Source organism: Ceratotherium simum, chromosome X, assembly GCF_057802395.1.
Source record: "Ceratotherium simum simum isolate JZ-2026a chromosome X, ASM5780239v1, whole genome shotgun sequence".
NCBI lineage: Eukaryota > Metazoa > Chordata > Mammalia > Perissodactyla > Rhinocerotidae > Ceratotherium > Ceratotherium simum.
The window spans coordinates 116,857,890-116,881,348 of record NC_141940.1 but is presented as its reverse complement, the minus strand read 5'-3'; the positions used below and the strand labels follow the sequence as shown (position 1 = coordinate 116,881,348).

The window sequence follows — 23,459 nt, the reverse complement described above, 5'->3', positions numbered from 1 at the left end:
AAGCGGTGCATCGGTGCGCGCCCGGGATCCAAACCCGGGCCACCAGCAGTGGAGTGCGCGCACTTAACCACTACACCATGGGCCGGCCCCAAGGATATCCTTTCTTAATATGTTTCCTTCAACCCCTAAGAATATAAATGGGTTGATGATTAGGACTATGAAGCATACAGGATTCCATATCACTCTAATATGTTTCTGAGGTTTGAGCTATTTATTTTGCCAGCTCAATGTTTTCCCAATGTCAGGAAGAAATCTAACAAGATTGGAAACCCTATGCTATTCTTCACTTGGGTGTCACTGTAGAGAGGACAGAAGAGAATCTAACCTGTAACCAACTTGTCTTAATAATAATTTAAAAAAGAAATAAAAACATTTTTTTTTTACTTCAACAAAAAGCAATAATGTGCTGTTAGGGAAAATAAGCCAAATTATTTCAGAACTAGACTAAGGTATGTGACAGGCATTTTAAAAAGCTTTAAGCAGAGAGTTTTACGGGTACATTTGAATTGATTGAACTTTTATTTAGGACAGTAATATGTATGAGACAAACAGAAAATTCTTTCTCCATTGAGGGCCATTGACCTAAGGGAAACATTTTTATTGACAACCCACAAATAAAAATGCAATGTTATTAGTTTTTTTTAAAAAAATGGATAATAAGTATATTATTCAATAGCTTTTTAAAATTTTAGAACATTTTATTATGAAAATTTCATACACATAATTAGTGAGAACAGTATAATAAATTCCCATATATCCATCACCCAGCATCAACAACAATCATCATTTTACCAATCTTTCAAAGATAAGAAATATTTAAGTTGTATCTTAGATGTCCTATTCAATTTCTTGCCTAGTCATTTCTATTCCTTATGGACCTTAAGACATCCCATCTTAATTTCGATACATTTTCTTATCTCTTACTTCCCTGAGAAGATAGACCATTTTGTTTGAGATCTGCCATTTTTCCTTCTCTGCGCTTCAAAATGTCTTGTCTGTCTCAAAATTCTGCTCGATTTCTCCCATCCTCTCCTTTTATTTCCTCTTGTTGCACAAAAATAGAGTTTCTCCTTGTGAAATTAAATCTCCACCTGAGTATTTGGTCACATCTGTCTCCTCCAGAATCTCATCCTATTAATTTTCCCTCCTCCGTTTTCTATCTTTAGTCTTCCTTTTGGCTCCATTATCTCTGCCAATACATATGCTCAGATGTTCTCCAGACTCAAAGGGCAGAGCTACTGGGAACATCTTTTGAAATAATCTTTTCCCCCAAACTAGCCTTCCCTTTTGTAGTTATTCTTTTTTCCACCTTGAAATCTGGGAAAATCCTTGAGTTCTTCTTCTTGTTCTTCCTCCAGCTAGGCTCCAGGAATCCATATTCCTTCACTGACTTTGCATCTGCCCCAGAGTGGGAGGCTGTATTTTCCAAAGATGGCCACAACAGTGTCTCCCATCCCATATGTTCTTCTTACAGTGTGACCTTGACATTCCTGCCATTGGATGGTAGGGTCTATATTCCCTCCCCTTGAACTGGGTGAACATTTGTGACTGCCTTGACCATTAAAGTATGGCAGAAGTGACACTAGGTGACTTCTGGGATAAGTCATAAACATGCCATGCACTTCCTTCTTGCTCTCTTAGAGCCCAGCCACCGTTCTGTGAAGAAGCTCAAATTTGTCCACATGGGGAGATCACGTGGAAAGGCCACGTGTAAGGTTTTAGCTAATAGCCAGCCTCAACCACCAGACATGTGAGTGAGGAAGCCTCCAAGATAAATGTAGCCTCCAGTCATTGAGTCACTCCCAGACTTTGAAACTTCCCAGCTGAGGTCCCAGACATTTTAGAGCAGAGACATGCCATCACTATAATACCCTGTTCAAATTTCTGACCTACAGAATCTGTGAACATAATAAATGGTTGTTTTATGTGAGTTTTCAGGTGGTTTGTCACCCATCCATAGCCCTGAAATGTCCAGCCTCCCCTTCCTCGCTGTGCTAGCTCTAGTTCACACATGCATCCTCTTGTCCTCATTTTTGGACTGGGCTTTTGCCCTTAAGGATCTCTTCAATGGATTGGTTTCAACGCTGCCTCCATGTCTCACCTGAATAGAGTACTCTCCTATTTTTGAAATACTTTTCTGTCACATTTTTCATTTGTTCCCCAACACTGGGGAATGGGCAGGGCATATTGTATGAATCATTTTGCAGATAAGGAACTGAGATTTAAGTAAAGAGAGGTTAAAGGACTCTCAAAGTAGCTTGGAGAACTGAGACTAGAGTTATAAGAGGGGATTTACTCTAGAATCTAGAGTTTCTTAAACTCATTTTCCCTCAGAATCCTTTCTGGAAACACCTATCAGTATTTGAAGGACACTGGTTTCCCAAGGAACACAGTTTGGGAAATTCCCTTCTAGTCCAGTTTCCTCTTTTCATAGATCAGGCTTGGGAGGTTCCATTTCTAAGAGATAATTAAACAAAAGATACAAAAGGGGCAGGAACTGGAGTGCAGAGTTATTCTGCCAAGTCTTTACAGCTTGCTGTATGTGGTGAGAATTTTTGTATGCTTGTACCTTTGTAATATTTCCATCAGCCTGGCTCCTGGTGTTCCAGATGAGAGAGGAAAAGATGTGTTTGGAGGAGTCAATGCCCTTTAGCCGAAGACCACTGGAAGCACACTTGGTTGAATAAGTTGGGTTTATTACTCATTTCATGGAACCGTGGGGCACCCTCAGTAAGAGAGTGTTAGAAAGAACATATTATAGGATTTGGGCTTCAGTTGGCAGAGTTAGGGGAGAGTCTCAGGAAGCAGGAGTTTAGTCTTGATTGGACGCTGTCAGAAAGCGAGGACAATTCTATGATTGGGTATTTTGTGGGTGGTACAGTGACCTTGTTTTTGTTTGTGCTTAAACAAAATTATGAAGTGGTCTCATTTTATTTCATTTTATCTTGCTCTCAGAGTAACCTTGCTTGAGACTGGTGAGTTTGTTTATGTCCAACAGGAGAACAAAATGGCCTGGCTGTGAACATCAGATGAGCTTGTAAAAATATTGAGTTTTAGTTGTGAACATCAGATTAGCTTTAGAAATCAGAGGTTTTCTTTTTTTTTTCTTTTTCAGAGGTTATTATTCTTAATCACCTCAGGTGTTAAAGAGCAAAGCAGATCTTTTTCTCTGAGGCCAAGACTCATCCAAGGGAGCATGACCTTCTTTGGGGTGGAGTCTTTACTGCTGAGTCATGGGAGACAATTAAAGCAAAGAAACCTTACAAGCAGGTGGCCAACACTTGGTGAGTAGTATCAGATTCTTATTGCCTATAATCTTCAATAGAATAAAAGAGACTCTTTAAAAACAACAACAAAAAAAAAACAACAACCCCTCTAACCAATGTCTTTTAGAATTCTGAACTTTCCAATCACTTATTAGAAGAAATAGATCTTCCTGATTTGGGCCAAGAACACTCAAGAGGCATACTCACAGAATTGCATTAGAATGGAGAGAGAATATTTGTGAACTCAAAACCTGGCTCTTAGAGCAACACTTGCCCATTTCACACAACTGGTTAGTGTTAGATTTAGGACTAGAACTCAGGCCTCTGACCCCCAGTTCAGTGCTATTATATTCCCAGTGCCTAGCACATGGCCTGGTACACAGTAGGCATCCAAGGAATGATTATTGAATGGATCAATGAATTCATCACAGATATTTGGTTTGGAAATGGATTGGCCAAAGGTGACAGTGAAATCAATCATCATTTAACTGACTGAATTTGACTGGCTTCCCAACTTGCCCTGCCCCTGCCTGCCATTCTCAGCTTAGCCCTTCTGCCCAGGACTCTTAGTCTTCAAAAGGAAGCATAGGCTTACATAGTTCCTATTTCTTCTATAGCCTCGGATCTGTGTCTTAGACAAACCGAAGTTCCTTGTATTGGTTCTTCAGCAATAGATCTCAGCAATAATCAGTTATCAAAGAAAACCCCTTGAAGAGTCTTTTAAGTAGATAGGTGAGTTTTCTGAATATAAAAATGTTACAACATTCATTTTTCAACATCAATCAAATTGGCACTCATGTACATAGGAGTTGACATTATTCATAATGGCCTCCAGAGCCAATTGTTTTTGTCCCTTTATGGCCCTCAATAAGTATGTTTTCCATGGAAACGGTCAGAACTCATAAGATCTGATCATCATTTAAATTACTTCAGAACTCATAAGATCTGATCATCATTCCTGTATTTGATGATGCACCCCCAATGTTTTTGAAGGATAATAAGACTGTGGAAGGGAATATTTTCTCCTTACAGCAGTGTAGCTCATAATTAATTGATCATCATCTCCTATTAGTGAGATACCTTTGATCCTGCTAATTGAAAATGAGACTATTTTCCTAAGCACAGAATAAAAGCAATATTAAACTGTTTAGTCTTTGTCCACTTAAGGGCCAAACATTAGTCAAGTGAGTTTATAGGACCAATTAATCGAAAAGTTTAAATAACTGATTTTTAAATTAAAAAAATTTTTTTTAAATTTATTTTTATTTATTTATTTATTTTTTGAGGAAGATTGGCCCTGAGCTAACATCTGTTGCCAATCTTCCTCTTTTCCTTTTTTCTCCCCAAAGCCCCAGTAAATAGTTGTATAGCCTAGTTGTAGGTCCTTCTAGTTCTTCTATGTGGGATGCCACCTCAGCATGGCTTGATGAGTGGTGAGTAGGTCTGCACCCAGGATCCGAACCAGTGAACCCCAGGCCACTGAAGCGGAACACTTGAACTTAACCACTACGCCACCAGGCCAGCCCCTAAATAACTGATTTTTTAATGATTTGCTGGTTATACTGGTTAAGAAAACCTCTTACTTAGCAGATTGGCTTTCTCAATAGCAGAGAAGTAATTTTAATGAGGTTGAAGGAACGTAAGGGAAGAGGACTACAAGATAGAATGAACCATATTGTCATCATTATCATAACACAAGCATGATGCTTTCACATAATTATTGCTACTTCACAGAAGTCCTGTGAGGTGTAATTTTTATTCCCATTTTACAGATAAGGACATCAGGGCTATAAGATGTTAGGAAATTCATCCAATGTTAAGTGGTATAACCAAGATTTAAATGCAAATTTTTGGGCTCTAAATCCTATTCTAGGTTCAGCACTTTTTGCTATATCATTTGGCCTCATAATCTGATTAATGTCAAAAGAAAATATGAGCAATACTAGAATATAAACAGGTGAGTAGATAAATGCCCAAAATCAGTAAAACTTGCCATCACAATTCTGGATATGATTGTTAAGCTTATACTTATATTGGAAAGACAATGTAACTTGTAGAACTGATAGATCGGTAAAATGTTCTTTGAGTTGAGTGACTGGATATTGTGAAGTAACAGTGAATAGTTATTGTTTTGGACTCAACAAATTTCCTCTAAGAGTGAAATACTCTTAACTATAGAATACTTAAGTAGATAGTTTTAGAAACAAAGAATCCACTGTTTTCCTCAAATTATTTATTTTCCTACTGGAATGCTATGTCTTTATGCTGCTTAGCAGCAGCAAAAAGTATTATGCAAGAGCACAATTTGTTATGATGTCATAGAGACATGATCTAGTGTATAAAGGATGCTGCTGGGCCTTGCCTTTTTATTTATTTATTTATTTTTAAGATTTTATTTATTTTATTTTTTCCCCCCAAAGCCCCAGTAGATAGTTGTATGTCATAGCTGCACATCCTTCTAGTTGTTGTATGTGGGACTCGGCCTCAGGATGGACGGAGAAGTGGTGCCTCGATGCGCACCCGGGATCCGAACCCAGGCCACCAGCATTGCAGCGCGCGCACTTAACCACCAAGCCACAGGGCCGGCCCGGCCTTGCCTTTTTATAAATTTATAGTCTAAACATCAACATAGAGGCAATAGAATGAAAACACCTAAATTAGGGGTCGGCAAACTTCTTCTGTAAAGGGCCGGATAGTAAATATTTTACGTGCTACGAGTCACATGGTCTTTGCAGCTTCTCAACTCTGCTAGTGTAGAGCTCAAGTAGTCATAGACCACACAGAAACAAATGGGCATGGTTGTGTTCCAGTAAAACTTTATTTATGGACACTGAAATTCAAATTTCATATAATTTTCATGTTTCATGAAATCTTCTTCTTCTTTTGATTTTTTCTCAACCATTAAAAAAATGTAAAAAAACTACTCTTTACTCACAGGTTGTACAAAAACACGCAGCAGGCTGGATTTGGCCCATGGGCTGCCGTTTGCAGACTCCTGGCCTAATCAGCGCAGAACAGCTGTAAGGGATGAACAAGGAGATGTGGGTTTCATTGGGAGAGGGGAGAAGGACATTAGGACACAAACATAGTTGACTTTAGGTTTAGAGGAGGTGGGAGGAGAAAGCTCTTCTTCAGTGTGGGCTGGCACCTCTTCCCCGCCACAGTAATGAGTGATGCGTGTTGCCTTGAGGAATTGTTCTGAACAGATTCACTCAAAATGACTCACTCGCTTGAACAAAGCAGGGGAAGATTTTCTGCCTTTTATTCAAAGGAGTAATTGGCCCACCTGTGTCTCTTAAATTAACATTTTCAGAGCTCAGGCCTTTAAGCCTCTTAACATGGTTTACTTCTTACACCTTTTATCAGCGTAGAATAGCTGCTTTTCTCATCTTTTCTTGTAAAACCCTGTTCCAAATGTACAAGTACTTTATCCACATGATGTTTCATGGCTATTTCTGGGCCTATGATCACGGAAACACAAAAACTTATAGAAAATTTAAATGGCGCCCTGTTAAGTATTGTGGGCAGCAATTGACAAGACATAGATAATCTGGAGTTTCAGAGATGTAATTTGAATTTCTTATTTGCTTTCCTCCTTGCCTTTTTTTTTTCTTTTTTACTGAGGAATAAATTATATATAGGAAAACTTATTCTTTTTTGTATATAGGTCTATGAAATTTGACAAATGCATGTAACTGCTATGACTTGTTACATCTAACAGTTATGTAATTACCATGACAAGCAAAATATAGAATATTTCCATCAACCCAAATAGTTTCCTGATGCCCTCTTGTAATTATCCTGTCCCCTAACCCCAGCCTCTGGTAAACACTGATCTGGTTTTTGTCCCTATAGTTTGGCTTTTTCCAAAATGTCATGTAAATGGAATCATATAGGATGTAGTCTTTTGAGTCTGCCTTCTTTCATCTGGCATAATGCATTTGATATTCATCCATGTTTTTGCGTGTATCAGTAGTTTGTTCCATTTTATTGCTAAGTAGATTTCATTGTATGAGTGTATCAGCTCGTTTATATATTCTCCAATGGAGGATATTTGGGATGTTTCCAGTTTTTGGTGATTATGAATAAAGCCAACATAAACATTCATGTAAGGTTTTTGTGTGAACATTAGTTTGTATTGCTCTTGAGTAAATTCCTAGAAGTGGGGTTGCTGAGTGGTGTGTTAAGGGTATGTCTAATTTTATAAGAAACTGCCAAACTGTCTTCCACACCATTTTGCATCCCCTCCGGCAGAGTATGAGAGTTCTAGTTGCTCTGCTTCCTTGCCAGTGCTAGGTACTGTCAGTTTTTGTTTTTCAATTTTGGCCATTCAATAAGTGTAGTATCTCATTGTGGATTAATTTGCATATTTAAAGGACTAACAATGTTGAGCATCTTTTCACATGTTTATTTGCCACCCATGTATCTTCTCTGGGGAAGTGTCAGCTCAAATTCTTGGCCCATTTTTAAATTGGGTTGATTGTTTTCTTACTATTGAGTTTTGAGAGGTGTTTTTTATACTCTGGGAACAAGTCCTTTATCAGATATGTCTTAGAAATATTTTGTCCCAATCTGTGGCTTGTCTTTTCATTTTCTTTTTTTTTTTTTTTTTATTTTCTTTTTCCCCCAAGGCCCCAGTAGATAGTTGTATGTCATAGCTGCACATCCTTATAGTTGGTGTATGTGGGACGCGGCCTCAGCATGGCTGGACAAGCGGTGCATCGGTGCGCGCCTGGGATCCGAACCCAGGCCACCAGCAGCGGAGCGCACGTGCTTAACCGCTAAGCCACGGGGCCAGCCCTCATTTTCTTAACGGCATCTTTTGCAGAGCAAAAAAATTTAATTTTGATTAAGTTCAATGACACCCCAATAGCAAGGAGTGCATATAGTGCCCAAATCTTGGTTTTAAAATACCATTCTCTAATAAAAGGAATCAAGACTCCTTAGAGAAATAACCGATTCCAGGACTGGGCAGAGAAAATACAGGAAAAGCTTCAAACATTTTGTGGTGTCAAAAATAAAAGTGCTAAAAAATCATGGGAATGTGTTGAAAGCACACAGGAGTCAACTTGAAGGAGCCCTCAATGGCAAAATTTGGGAAAATATGAGCAAGAAAACAAATAATGATAGTAATGGATTATAACCTATAGAATAAGATAAATATCCATGAATCAATACTGGTATAAATAAATAATTGAATAAAATAGTAAATGAAGGAGAAAGAAAAGCTCTTTTACTTTGATAGAATTTCAATAATAAATATAGAAAGAATGATGGAAATAGAAAGGCACTATTTAGCCAAAGCTATGGTAATAATTGTTTTAGGCAAGAATTATTAATGGATGTTAAAATTAATGGATAAAAGTTTAAGCAGAAATAAGATATTTTTACACAGCTTAAATGTATCTCCCCCAAAATATTTAGTAATTACAAAGGGAAAAATAGTAACTTTACAGTGGAGAAAATTGGCAGACACCATCTAACCAAGTTAACCTTGTTGGTAATGGGGTTAATTGACATCATGTGCTTCCTGATATGATGCACTGAGAAGGGCACAACATCATGTCTATGGTTTTCTTGCCAAAAATGCATAACCTGAATTTAACCATGAAGAACCATCATTCAAACTCAAATTAAGGAACATTATATATCTGGCCAGTCCTTTTCAAAGGTGGCAAGATCATGAAAGACAAAAAAATGATTGATAAACCATCTCAGATTGGAGAAGACTAAGGAGTCATGACAACTAAATGTAATGCAGGATCTTGGATGGGATCTTGGCCCAGAAAAAGGATATTTAGTGGGACAACAACAATATAACAAAATCTGATAGAAGTCTGTAGTTTAGTTAATAGTAGTGTACCAACGTTAATTTCTTAGTTTCAACAAATGTACCATGGTTAAGTAAGATGTAACATTAGGGGAAGGAAGCTGAATGAAAGGTATATGAGAACTCTCTGTATTATCTTTGCAACTTTCTGTAAATCTAAAATTAATTAAAAATAAAAAGTAAAAAAGAAAAAACAGTGGAAAAATAAGCCAAAAACTTTTAAAATGGCTACACATAGGAGGAAGGAGAAAACCAGGTAAAGGAGATAGGGATAGAAATTGGGTTTTCTGATATACCATGTTTTGTAGATTTGACTTTGGAATCATGTAAATATTTTATATAACTCTAAACAAAATTAAATTTAAAAAGCATTTCCTAAAAATAAAAAACAAAATAAACAAATCTAAAGGCAAAATAAGTTAGTGGCAAAAGTACAGAGAGAAGAAATATTTCAAATGACTTTAAACCATGGTAATTTGACTGTATATTCCTAGGAAGATACACCCTATGGACAACAACAGCTAAAAAATTCAGTTGTATCTTATGGGCCTGGGCTGGGTCATTTAGCAACCCAAAGCTGCAAGGGAAAGCATTTGACTTTCCATTCTCTGTAGTGTGTGGCAGCAAGGGAGAATGAGGCCAGGAATGGCTTTGGGACAGCCAATCAACAGCGCCAGCCGTTGATATCTACTGGGGCCACTTCCTGTCTATTTCCACTCACCTTGGATTGGGGTAGGTAAAATCTTTTCCCAGTAGCAGATAAAATGGTGGTGGCAGCAATGCTTCTGCCTCAAGTATTCTGCCGACTTACTGAGGTTGGGGTTGCTGCCATGACAGAGTTGGGCAGCAGATCTGGAACCATCTCTTCTCTGACCCATGGAGGAGAAATTCCAAGTTTGTTATCAATGGTTACTAATCTCTCATCTCCAGGCTAGCAGTGGAACCCTACTTCCATCACTTATTTTTGTGCTGAAGAAAATGGTAACCATGCTTAGAGACTCTTGCATTTCGTAACAAGACTTGTAATTTTAAAAGAAAGAGTAATGGAAACCTAAAGTCTGGAAAGATGCATGATGTGTAAATTCAGTCATCATTATGCAAATACATATGCACATAATAAATCCAGAGATGGCTGACTATATTTTAGAAATATTATAGGCCAATTATTTTGACATTCTGCAGGAGGTAGATAAATTGTGAAATATATGTTATAGTATACAGAGTAGCTTGTTAACAAGATGTCTTTTGCTGGAAAATATTTTAGCAGAGAAGCCATCCATCAGCACATTTCCAGCTTTTTTCTCCTCCTTTGACTTCACAGGCACATTTAGTAGCATGAAAAAAAAGGGAGGAAGCCTTGTGTGTTTGGGTAGAGGCTTGTGGTAGTTTCATAAACCTTGTCTCAGTGAACTATTTGAACCACAGCTGATTTTCCCATTTTATAGATTAGCAGACTGAGGCTCTTGGAGTTTTAATGATTTGCTTAAGATCAGCTGGAAGGCAAACTTGGATTAGAACCCTATGTCTGATTAGTGTCTTTTGCACTGCAACACTGCCACTCTTCTTTTACTCTCTTCACTTCTCAGATTGAGGTAGTTTGAGGTCATCCAGCACCCTTAGATGGGTGACCAGATGTGCATCAGCGCCTCAAGGTTATTGGTGCTATGGCGACAGAGTATAACACTAAGGATAAAAGGTGCATTTTCAGTTAATGCCTGGGTAGAAAAATGTTCAGTAGACAAAAACCAAACCTCCCAAGGCCTCTGCTATCACTGCCAATGTTTCACCAGGTGGCTGTGGGGACAGTGTTTCTTTATTCAGAAATGCACGTTAATGGCAAATGTCGTGGGCATCAACGTAGTGAGAGTGTCAGGAGATTACTGATTTGTTGGGTGACATAGGACAGATCACTTCACCTGTCTGGGCCTCAGAGTGGATTATTTCTCAGGCTCCTATATTGTTGTGATATTCCATAATTCCTTGCTTGGACTTGCAATGAAGATGAGAAAGTTCTAAACCGGGGGAATCTTAAGAGGTCAGCTATTTATGCCATAGATTTCTTCCTGGACATATGGGCCTCACTCACAGAATTTAAGGACTGACAAGAGAATTCTCAACTCCCATTAGCAATTGCAGAGTGCCGAAAAGCTGAATTGCTGAAGATAATAGCCTTGCTGGGAATTTTAAATGATGCACTTAGTGCTTTCTCTGTTGGCTTCTCAGAAGTGTCATGGGTGGTTTTATAAGAGCAAGGAATGACATGGTGAAGTCTGCTACCTAAGGACAACGCTGGGTGTAGATAGGAGAACAGTATTCTGGCAGACATAGTAGCCTGATGGCAGTGGTTCTCCATTCTGGCCACATATAAGAATCAGTTGGGGACTTTTTTTTTTTAGTAATTTTATTTATTTATTTTTTTTCCCCCAAAGCCCCAGTAGATAGTTGTATGTCATAGTTACACATCCTTCTAGTTGCTGTATGTGGGACGCGGCCTCAGCATGGCCGGAGAAGTGGTGCGTCGGTGCGCGCCCGGGATCCGAACCTGGGCCGCCAGTAGTGGAGCGCGTGCACTTAACTGCTAAGCCACGGGGCCGGCCCCAGTTGGGGACTTTTAAAGATTATTTGTAATTGAGGTTTCAAATAAATAAACAAATAAATAAATACACATGGAACAAAAATCTTAAATGTACAATATAATGAATTTTTACATATGCATCCACTTGTGTTACCATTACCCAGGTTAAGATACAGATCATTCCCAGCACCTCAGAACATCTCCCATTCAGCACCTTCCTCCAGGGACTACCACTCTTCTGTCCTCTATCACCACAGATGAGTCCTGCCTGTTTTCGAACTTCATATAAATAGAATCATATAGTAGGTACTCTTGGATCTGGCTTGCTTCATTCAACATTATGAGTGAGATTCACCCATACTGTTGTATATATCAGAGGTTTGCTCTTTTCCATTGCTGTGTAGTGTTCCATGGCATGAATCCACTACATTTTATTTGTCCATTCTACTGTACATGGACATTTAGGTTGTTTGCAATTTTGATATTACTATGAATGAAGCTGCTATGAACATTCTTGTGCATGTCTTCTGGTGGACATGAGCACTCATTTCAGTTGAGTGTATATCCAGGAGTGGATTTTCTAGATCACAGGACGGATGTATGCTTACTCTATAAGGAACTGCCAAACAGTTCTCCACAGTGGTTGTGCCCCCACCGATTGCCACAGAATCTCTGAGAGTAGGGCCCTATCTGAATGATAGGTATCATTCAGAATCTTGCTTGGTGGTTCTGATGCCCAGTGAGAATGAGGGCCTCTGCGTCCCAGCCTTAATGCCCAGGCATGCATCCTTGTTATCTCAGCCCCAAAGAGACAATCTATTTATTTTCCGAAACAAGGAAATCATACCTTGTCCATAGATCTGAGAAGGAGCTGAGATTCGTCTTCTGGGGTTTGTCTCCTAGTTCTTTTCTTTTGTTATACTCAGTGGAGATCAAAATAACTGCTTTGCTCTGCCCCAAGTCCCTGAAGACAGGAATGGAAGGCTTTGTCCTATGCGAATGGATTATATGCATCAGGAAATATGAAGTGTGAGGATGGGACAGAGAGCTCTTTCAGGGCTCCTGACAGCATCTTATCACATAGGTCTTACTTCTCACACTGCAGAAATTCACCTCCTAGCATTTTTCTACCTAATTATGCTGAGGGACTGTCATTCTCTTTTCCATCTGTCAATGTCTTGAATCGACTTTGTTTAAAAGAAATTTTACAAGCAAATGACCCATTTAGTTATGGTTCATCTGAATTAATAAGGACAGCTAATATTTATTTAGCAGTTGCTATGGGCAAGGCACCCTGCTATGTGCTATGCCTGCATTCTCTCTCAAAACAAGCCAATGAGCTCACGAGCTGTTATCAAGCCCATTTTACAGATGAGAAAACTGAGGTTTTGCGAGTTTAAGTAACTTGCCCAAGTTCATGTGCTGATATAGTATGGAGCTGGGATTCAAACCCTTGCATTCTGACTTCAGAAATGGAACTCTCCATCACTAATTATGCCACCTTTACTTAACCAATCAGAGGTTTTGAGAGTTGTTTATGTATGTATGAAAAACAGACTATAGATCTGTTTACAGATCTTCTGGAAAGAAAAGTGCCAAATAATGATGGTGTCTTGAATAATGGAACAGCATGGAATGGCTGAAGGGGACCATGCAGTACATTTAGTGGCACTCATCTTCTGTGGCCTGTAATCTAGAGTGATTCTAGAGGATTCCTGTAAGGTTAGGAGGGTAAAGCAAACAGCTAAACTTCCCTGAAAGGCCCTTACCTGGAGATGGTAAACAGGAAGCCTAATGGATATATCAGTTCTTCAGACCAGTTTCAGAGTATTACGAAAAAAATTAAATTAGCTGCCAATATTTAAAGATTGAGAAAATTACCATGGACATCAGAATTTCGTTTATGTCCTTCATTGGAAGATCTGGCAGTGCATGCTTACTTCTTCACGTGGTAATAATCAGCAAGTGCTGATTCTGGATTCTCTTTAGATGGGGCTCCCACAAGCCCCACCTGGCCTGCTTCCCACAGGTACCTTACATGCCTACTCTCAGCTTGCCATCCTGCATCTAAACCCCTGCGTCAGTCTAGAGCCCTCAGTGCTGGAGGACTTTGTCTCTGCGGGACTGCCAGCCCATGCCACTGAGCCCTTGCAACTCACACTTAGGGGGAGTGTAAACAGACCGGAGCCAGAGTCCACATCTTCTACTTCTCGAAGTGTTCTGTGTCTCCCTCCTGGCTGGGGTTAATCTCCTGGGCCCTGTTAGGAAGACACTCTGTGCTTTCGTTTCTACTTAAAGTCACTAGGAGATTAATTTGAGACTGGCTGGAAATCACATTTATTCTGCCACCTCAGCCCAGGTGTGCATACCTGCACAGGATAGCTTGACCAATCCTTGCAGAACAGTCTGGGACTCATGAAGACATTTTGTTCTGATTGCAAATTACAGTGTCATAGTCAGTTTGGACTGCTATAACAGAATACAATAGACTCAGTGGCTTAGACAACAAACGTTTATTTCTCACAGTTCTGGAGGCTGGAAATCTGAGGTAGGCATGTCAGGATGGTTGGGTTCTTGGTGAGGGCCCTCTTCCTGGTTTACAGACAGCTGCCTTCTTGTTGTGTGCTCACATGGTAGAGAGAGAGTGAGCTCTGGTCTCTTCATCTCCTTATAAAGGCATCAATTTCATCATGGGGGCTCTACCCTCATGACCTCATCTAAACCTAATTTCCTCCCAAAGGCCCCACCTCCAAATACCATCACATTGGGGATTAGGACTTCAACATATGAATTTGGGTGGGGGGACACATTCAGTCCATAGCACACAGCATCAATATTTCCAGCAAATATTAGTGCCCACCAGCTATGTATCCTTAAGTGGTATTCCCTGGATCAAATTCCTTTAGCTTTTCTGCATTCTAGATTCTTGATCTCCAGAACAATTCTAATGCTGCATTCTGCTTGGTGGCAGGACCCCTGCTCCCTAGGCAGGTAGCAGGTGAACCTATGTATCCCAGATCACCTGGAGCCCACCTCTTGCTCTGGGAGATTAATGTGGCAAAACTCCCCAATTGCACAGCTTGAGCAAATATGGGGCTCTTCCCACTGTGTTCTCAGTGCCGGGCTGAACTTTCACAGGGTCTCCTCCATCTCCATTGCTGAATTCACATTGGCCATCTTGATTCTGCCCTGAGCTTACCAGAGTTCAAGGCTCCTCTGCCAATTTTTACAAAACAGCATCCATGTAGGCTGGTTAGCTTGAAGGTTTAATCCAGCTTTGGGGCTTTCATAGAGAACTTTAAACTGCCTCCTGAACAACTTGCCATTATCTCAGCAGCCGTTAGCTCACTGCTTCTCTCTCTCTGATGCTGCCCTCATGTTTGTCCACCTTCCAAATTCTCTAACAAGGAGCAGGCTTTCTGGGTCTTCCTACCATTTGCAGCTTCCCTAGGAATTCTCATGAATAAAATTTTCTCCACCTCATCCCACGTACTGAAAGACAAACAGTGTGGAAGACAACCTCACCTTTCAGCTCAGGTATCAAGTCTTTCTGAAAATCACTAACTTGTACCAAAGTACGGATTTCATCAGTTCCAAAGCATACATTCCCCCCGACCCCACATTTTAACATCTGTGAAATTGAGATGTGTATTATGCCTGATAGTGGGTCATGATTTAATTGTCAGCATGTTTTTCTTTCTTAGTAGTATATGAAATAGTTGTGTGTCTTAGAGTTAATGACTTCTTAGATTTGCTGAACTATAGTAACATGAACATCTTGTTTAGAAAATGTTTTCTTGGGATAGAAACAAAAGGGTTGATGTCTGAAGGCTGTGTAGGGATGAACCATGGGAAAGGGCTAGGGGGGCCAGGGAGAGGCAGTAGTATCTGCAAGCCACATGGGGTAGGAAGAGAAAAGCCTGTGTAAGAAGCCAAGAGTGGTTTAGGGAGGCAGGAGTGTAGAGAGCAAAGAGGATAATGAGCCACTTTAGACTCATGTGAGGATTGCACAGAAATATTTATGGAAAGTGCTTAGGACTTATAGACACTCTATAAATGGTACTTTGCTTTGGTTTGTTTTCTGGACAAATGAATGAGAAAACTTGTGATATTTCAGCAGTTCTCTGGCATTCATTTCTTTTCACATTTTAACACCTCTGAAATTGGGATGCTTCTTACAGGTTAGGGTGTTTCATTGTTAAAGTGGCAGCATTTGCCCCCTAAATGGCATCTTAGAGTTGATGAAACATGGTATATAAAATCAATTGCTAAAGTTGCCACCCTATCCCTTTGTTCCTGAGTTCTTAACCTGAATTCCTGATCTCCCACAAATTCTGATCTGTTCACTTGGGACTTTTTTATTGCTTTTCCTAATCCAACCTTAGATTATGGGTCACATGGCTTGATCCTTTTATGCCTAGCCCCTTGATGTCTACAAGCTCCTGTGGAGCTGACCTGAAGGTCAGTTTGGGCTTCTCCAAACCTGTGTGAAAAGGAACAGATGGGCATTTGAAGGAATGAAAGTTCATACAAGTATTTATAATTTATTCTTCAAATTCCACGCTTTAAAAACGCATCCATTCGACCAGTATTTATTTTAGCATCTACTATCTACTAGGCCAGGGGTTGGCAATCTGTGGTCTGAAAGCCAAATGGGAACTAATATCTCTTTTTGAAAATAAAGTTTTATTGGAAAACAGTCATGCCCATTTATTTACATATGGTCCAAGGCTGCTGCCCTACAAACAGTAGAGTTGAGTATTTGCAACAGAGGTTGTATACGTTGCAAAGCCAAAAATATTTGCTATCTGGCTCTTTATAGGGCCAGTTTATCCCCCCTCGGGGATCAAGAAGGACCCTATCTTAAATGAACAATCAAAGAAAATACACAATCCCATCAGAAAAAAATCCATTTTATGTTGAAAACCATACACCTAACCCAGGAGAACAGGGACCTTGTGTGTCTTTTTCTCTGCGGGGTCCCCACTGACAGTACCGTGATTGGCACAGAGTAGGTGTTTGCAGTAGATTACTGCAACATTTTTCTTTATGGATTAGTTGGAATGATTCATGTTTAGTCACCTACCTTTTGTGTGTTGTTCCATTGTAGATATATCATTTCTTTATATTCACGACACACTGAACATCTGTACTCTGTCACTTCATTAAAGGCATTGGAATCCTTACCATGAATTTGTTTTAAAACTACATCATTGGTCTTCAGTTTACTCAGCTGTTATAAACACTTTGCAAGCTCTGAGGAGCAGACACATCTGAAATATGTTCTCCATCTGTCCTCAAGTTTTCTGGATCTGCCCGTTTTGTACCCTTAGTAGCTCAGTGGACAAGGGAGATGTTCTGTCTTCATTTAACCGCACTGTGGAATGGAGCTAGACTTAGTGACTTAAAGAGAACTTAGAGGAAAGTCTCATGTGCTACAGCCTCTGAGGAGCCCTCAGATGGTGGGGCTGCAGCTGCATAAAGGAAGGGCATAGAGGGAAGGGGTGGCTCCCTGGTGGCAGTGAAGCTGCTTGCCTAACATTGCATGTATTCCCCTACATTTCCCAGCTACCTTTGCAGTTAGGTTGAGATTGAGTTATGACCAATAGGATGTGGGCAGCAGTGAAGTATGCTACTTCCAGGCCTGGTCATAAGGGTCTCTGTGTCATCTCTCCACTCTCTCTTCTCCTATTGCAGTGACACTAGAAATCTTGTGCTGAGATCATGGCATCACAAGATGGTGGCACCTCCATCAACTTGGATCCCTGAATTACTATATGGAGCAGAGCCCCATAAACCAGTGCTGGATATGAAGTTTCAGAAAAAATATCTTTGTTGAGTTAAGCCACTGAGATTGAGAGTTAATTTGTTACTTAGTGTATTCTGACTAGTAGAGGTGCAATGACCCAGATAGATAGAGTGGAACACTAGTCTTGGCATGAGTAGGCAATTAACCCAACTGAGAATAACATCTAATCTCCTCAGCTCCAGTCAATACAAGAAGAGTGAATTACCTGGACAAACTGGTTTGCACATGTCACTTCTCTTCCTAAAAAAATCTTTGATAGATTTCATATTCATATTGTCTCTAGAATCAAGTTCAAACTCTTCAGCCTGCCATTCAAGGCCTGCTGGAATCTGGATTTAATTTACTGATTCAGTTTTTCCTTTTAATGTCTCCCTCAGTCCTTTTTAGAAAGCTTTCCCCTCGGCCAAACTGGTCCTACTAGTTGTTCTTGTTATACCTCATGTTTAGGCCCATATCTGGGCTTTTAACAGCAATAGCTCTATTGAATGAGCTCTGTGTTGAAATTTTGCACCCTTTTTTTAAATGGCAGTTTTACGACAATCCTTCAAGAGAAGTAATATTACCCCTCCTTCACATATAAGGATATTGAGGCATCTGGAGCATTGAAGTAACTCATTCAATTCACATATCTAGGCAATGGCTTCAAACCCAGATCTGTCTGACTCCAAAACCATGTTCTTTCCACCATACCTTGCTGCTTCTTTGGCTCCTGATGTTCCCCTTCCCTGGAATTCTATCTCTCAGAAGTTTCTCTTTGTAGTTATGTTCTACCTTTCCTACAAGGTCATATCCTCTATGAGGCCCCCTCTACCTTGCCCAACATTTGAGGATGACTTCCTCCTCTATAGTCACTGTGCGCTGATGCTTTGTGCCTCCTGTTTAATGCTTGACTTCTTATAATTTGTGCCCTCAGCACAGTACGTTGTATAGAGTATACCCTCAAACGTCTGTGGCTGGGGTTGGTTTAAAGGGAAACTTAGGAGCTTTGGCTCCAGTTGAAAAGCTAGCTTAGATCAAGAAGAAGGAACAGTGAGAGATGGCTCTCTAATCTGTTTCTTATTCTCAGGCTTTTTATGGGAAAAGGAAAAGAATCAAAACTTATTGGAAGGCTAAAATAACTACTGGAGAGGGTTTAAAACAGAAATCCGTTGGTGCTAAGGTCTGCAAATTTCAAGGAATGTAGGCAATCATGAAAGTCTATTCTAGGGACCTATGGGTTGTTAGCTCCACAGGCTGGGCAGTGGTAAAAGTCAAAGTCTTAGATGTCATTCCTAGGAGGACTAATGAGCTTTGCTCTGGCCCCCGAATTCTGTATTTCCATGAAGCTTGGCCAATCTTGGTTATTTAACTCAGGATAGCTATTTCATCCTACTCTCTCAGATCCTGGAAATGGGGAGTGGATGAATGATGGGTAAAATAGACCAATCCAACTCCCCTAGGAGGTTAACAAAGTATAGCTTAAAACATGTAGCTACAGAAGGATTATTTTGACCAGTTCTTGGGAGGGAAGCCAAAGCAGACCAAATATTAGACCTGAAAATGGGTGAATTGCTTTTCTTAAAGGACGGCTCTTTTTGATGGGCTTTTGAAGCATGTCATTATTGGGGGACATGGCAGGCTGTGGGTGTAGGGCAATGTGTGGGCATGGTAGAAGCTTTTCTCTCCACCTTAAATATCAAATTCAACTGTGTGTTATTCTAGCAGGCAGAGAAAGGCTTCCAAGCACTAGGCTTTCTAACTCATTCCAATGAAATTTGGACTTTTGAGTAGATCGCATGCTTTGAGACTCTAGGTGGTAGGAGTCAGGTGGGGAAGAGGACGAGACAGGAAATTCCATTTCTTTCACAGTGTGCTAATTTGAGGATGCTTCTCAGGGTCAGCTTATCAGCACCCACTCTAAATTGACCATGATTTTATTCTTGCCTCTCTTTGTAAAGGTTTCTTTTTCAGAATTTTTAGCCAACAGCTTCCAAACTCTCTTTACAATTTACAGACAGACAGAAAGTAGGATAGTTGTCAGCAAGCAGCATAATTCTGTGCCAGGAAATGACATGGCAATAGTCTATCCTGGCAAGTGTTAGACAGCTCTTTCCCCATCTTCTAGCTTCAGGCTAGAAGCAGAACTTCAGGCTAGGAGCAGAACTATAATATCTGCTGATCTTTTTGTGACTGATTTTACACTTGAAGTGCAGATTACTAAGGGGTATTTGGTCTGGAGATCAGAATTTGGGCAGAAATTTATTTTTTAATAAAGCAAAGCAATGGGGAAATAAGAACTTGGAAAGTAGGATTTTATGTTATATTAAGTTATGTTATGTTATGCAGTGCTGTGCTGTGGTGTGCTGTGGTATGCTATGCTATGCTATACTGTGTTATGTGTTATGTTCTGAGATACTATTGTGTAATCCAATGGTTCTTCAAGTGTGGCCTCTGATGCAGGAGGAGCAGCTGCGTCACTTGGGCATTTGTTAGAAATGCAATTTCTTATGCTCCATCCACGACCTACTGAATCAGAAACTCTGGGGCTGGAACCCAGAAATCTGAATTTTAATAAGTCTTCCAGGTGATTCTAATCTATGCTGTGGTTGAAGAACAACTGGTGTGTAATAGATGGCAATTAAATTCTGCTTTGTTTTACTGTTTATCAGTTACAAATACAATTACCTGCAAAACCAAAAACCAAAAAAAAAAAAAAAAAAAAACACAGAAGACCTAGCACATAGTGGCTGTGTAAGTAAGAAAGAATTTTATTATTCTCACAAAATAAGAAATACCAAGGAAGGCAGTTCAGGTTGTTATCCAGGGCTCAAGGGTGATATCTAGGGATCCATGCTCTTTCTAGCTTCCTGTTCTGCCACTCTTGGCAAATGGCTTCTGTCACCAGAGTTGCAAGATGGCTGTTGTGCCTCCAGGCATTACTTCTCTGTTCCAGGCAGGGAGAAGAGGGAGGGAAAAAGGGCTTCTGTTTTTATTCAGGTGAAGTAACTCTGCTCAGGAATTTCTGCCTGTATCTCATGGCCAGAACCATGTCATATGGCCAACTCTAACAATATTGGAAGTTAAATCAACTTTAGCTTTTTAGTCTTTATGATAGAAAAAGTCAAAGGAAAAGGGATGGAGGTGAGAATAGTTTGGGGGAGGCCATGCCGTACTATCTCCTTCAACTTGCAACTTGTAGCTAATTCTGTTACTTCCTTTTTTCTTTCTCTTTGGTTGAAATTCTTGGGGTAGGTCGTTATGGAAAAAGTCATTATCTTAATATTTAATAGGGAAATAGGATCAACAAATTGTCTTTCCATTTATACTTTAATTCTGAAATCTAATTCATTAAGGAAAACTCAGGTTTTATTGTCCAAGTAGTTATTTTACATTAGGTTAAAGGTTCGACAGAGTTTGCCTTCTTGATATTGAATGGAAGATTTATGAAAGAATGTAAAATAAGGCAAAATAAGAAATCATGTGAAATACTGCACAACTACGCATATTTGGGATAATTATAGTGGAGAGTGAAAATTTGAATATTTCAAGATATGTGGCTATTATTTCTTTAAAATATAAATAATTAAAATTAGGCTCCAGGGCTATCACATACAATTTCCTTTTATTGTAATGCATAGGTAATAGTGATAATTGACTTATTTATAGTAAGAATTGTTTCTAAATTAGTATAGCAGTGTTAAAGCTATTTATAAATCTCTGCAATCCTATTTATTTCTCAACAAAGCCGTTCCTCTTGTATTTTAAATGGTAAATTTGTCCAGACTCTGTTCAAAATATTACCAATTTTGATTTAATGCAGTGTGAGTACGTGAGCTATTGTTGGACTCATTGAGGTTGCCATGGTAATCATCTAGCTGGCAGAAAGAAGCCGAGGACCAGAGAAGGTCAATGATATGACTGGGGTAACAAGACCTTATCCATATCAATACTAGGGTCAAAACAGAGATGGCTGGACACGAAATCCTGTGTTCTTTTCACATTCCATTTCTTTAGCTTCCGAAGTTCTGGTTTCTAATTTTCAACAAATGTCTGTAATTAAAACAACTTCTTAGCGTTCCCTTTCTTAATCCCTGTCCTCTAGGTCAGAGGTTGGCAAACTATAGCCCGTGGGCCAGATCTGGCCCACCACCTGTTTTGGTAGGGCTCACGAGCTAAGAGTGGTTTTTACATTTTTAAATGTTTGAAAAAAAATTTTTGTGACATGTGAAAATGATATGAAATTCAAATTTCTGTGCCCATAAGTAAAGTTTTATTGGAATATAAACACGCCCGTTTGTTTAACGTGTGGTCTCTGGCGGCTTTGATGCTGCAACAGCAGAGTGGAGTAGTTGCAGCAGAGACTGTGTGGCCCACAAAGCCTAAAATATTTACTCTCTGGCCCTTTACAGAGAAAGTTTGCTGACCCCTCTCTGGGTCAATCCTGATCAAGGGGATTTTTGGACACAGGGAGAAAGGGAAGCTCTCTTGTCTGAAATGCTAACTTGGGCACTCTCCTCGGTCTTACCTGCTTTTCTGACATTTTTTGTAGTAAATTCTCTTTCTGCAATTTTGAGTCTTGCTTGGCTATAAGAGGTGATAATTTGTATCTGTGCTATCTAATAGGGTAACTACTAGGCACATGTGGCTATTCAGCACTTGAAATGTGGCTAGCGCAAACTAAGATGTGCTGTAAGTGTAAAATATACACCAGATTTTGAAGAATTAGTACAAAATATAAAATCTCTACCTAACGTTTTTTACCTTGAAATGATAATTTTTAGGATATATTGGATTAAATCAAGTTTCACCTGTCTCTTTTTACTTTTTAATGTGGCTACTAGAAAAATTAAAATTACACATATGGCTCACATTATATTCTTTTTGGACAGGGCTGGTTTGAATCCTTTCACTTTTTTTTTTCCCTGGAAGTAGAATTTTCTTTCCTCTTTTTTGGTCAAATTTGAATTTTATTTCTTCCAGCTTTATTGAGATATAATTGACAAATAACGTTGTGTAAGTTTAAGGTCTACAATGTGATGATTTGATATGTGTATATGTTGTGAAATGAGGTTAGTTAACAGGTTCATCACCTCACATAGTTACTTTTTTTTTTTTTACATAGTTACTTTTTTTTGGTGAGAACGTTTAAAGATTTACTCTCTTAGCAACTTCCAAGTATATGATACAGTATTGTTAACTATAGTCACCATGCTGTACATCAGATCTCCAGAACTTATTCATCTTATAACTGAACCAGTTTTCCATTAGCAAACCTCTAGCGAGTCACTAGAAAAACCGTAACAGGTACTTTATTGGAGTTCATCATCCTTTTGTTTCTCTATGAGCCACTTCTGCCACTTTAGGCAGAAAGTTACCTTCTTAACCAGGCAAGTAGACAGAACGGTTTAATGGTGGACAAGTATCTCCGAATTTGTAGAGTTACCATTAAAATTGATTATTTACTGCTGTAATTCGAAAAAATGTTATTTTTCTAAAGGAAGAAAAATGTTAAAAAATAACATTTTTCAAATTACAGCAGTTAAAAATATCAAGCCATTTTATTAATGCAAGTTTTCCCATTAATAAATGGTACTTCTGTATTTTGCAAACTTTATAAATTACAGCATGGAATATAGAAACACATGTAGGTTATGGGTTTCTTTTTACAAACTTCAACATGGCAAATTAATGGTAAAAGATTCATAGTTAGCAAAAATTTAGAATTGACTGAAAGTGCCTAGAGGATGTCATTTTACCTTGCTATTATACTTTCAAATCACAATTGGGATAACATGCTAATTCTTTTGATCTTTTTTTAAAAATTAACTTTATTTTTTAGAACAGTTTTAAGTTCACAGCAAATTTGAGCAAAAGGTACAGAGATTTCCCATGTACCCCCTGCTCTCCACCCTCCCATCACCAAGCACAGCCTCCCCCATTATTAACATCCCCCACCAGAGTGGTACATTTGTTACAATTGATGAATGCCCATTGGCACAT

General features: G+C 39.2%; 1 long non-coding RNA gene across 1 annotated transcript in view; it reads left to right on the top strand.

The window, feature by feature from the left end:
- Positions 1 to 3,121: 3,121 nt before the first annotated feature.
- The window catches only part of LOC147912012 (uncharacterized), a 125,046-nt gene continuing 104,708 nt past the window's right edge, over positions 3,122 to 23,459 (top strand). Inside the window, exon 1 of the long non-coding RNA XR_015550681.1 lies at positions 3,122 to 3,284. This is a non-coding gene — a long non-coding RNA (uncharacterized LOC147912012). The remainder of the gene's footprint in view (positions 3,285 to 23,459) is intronic.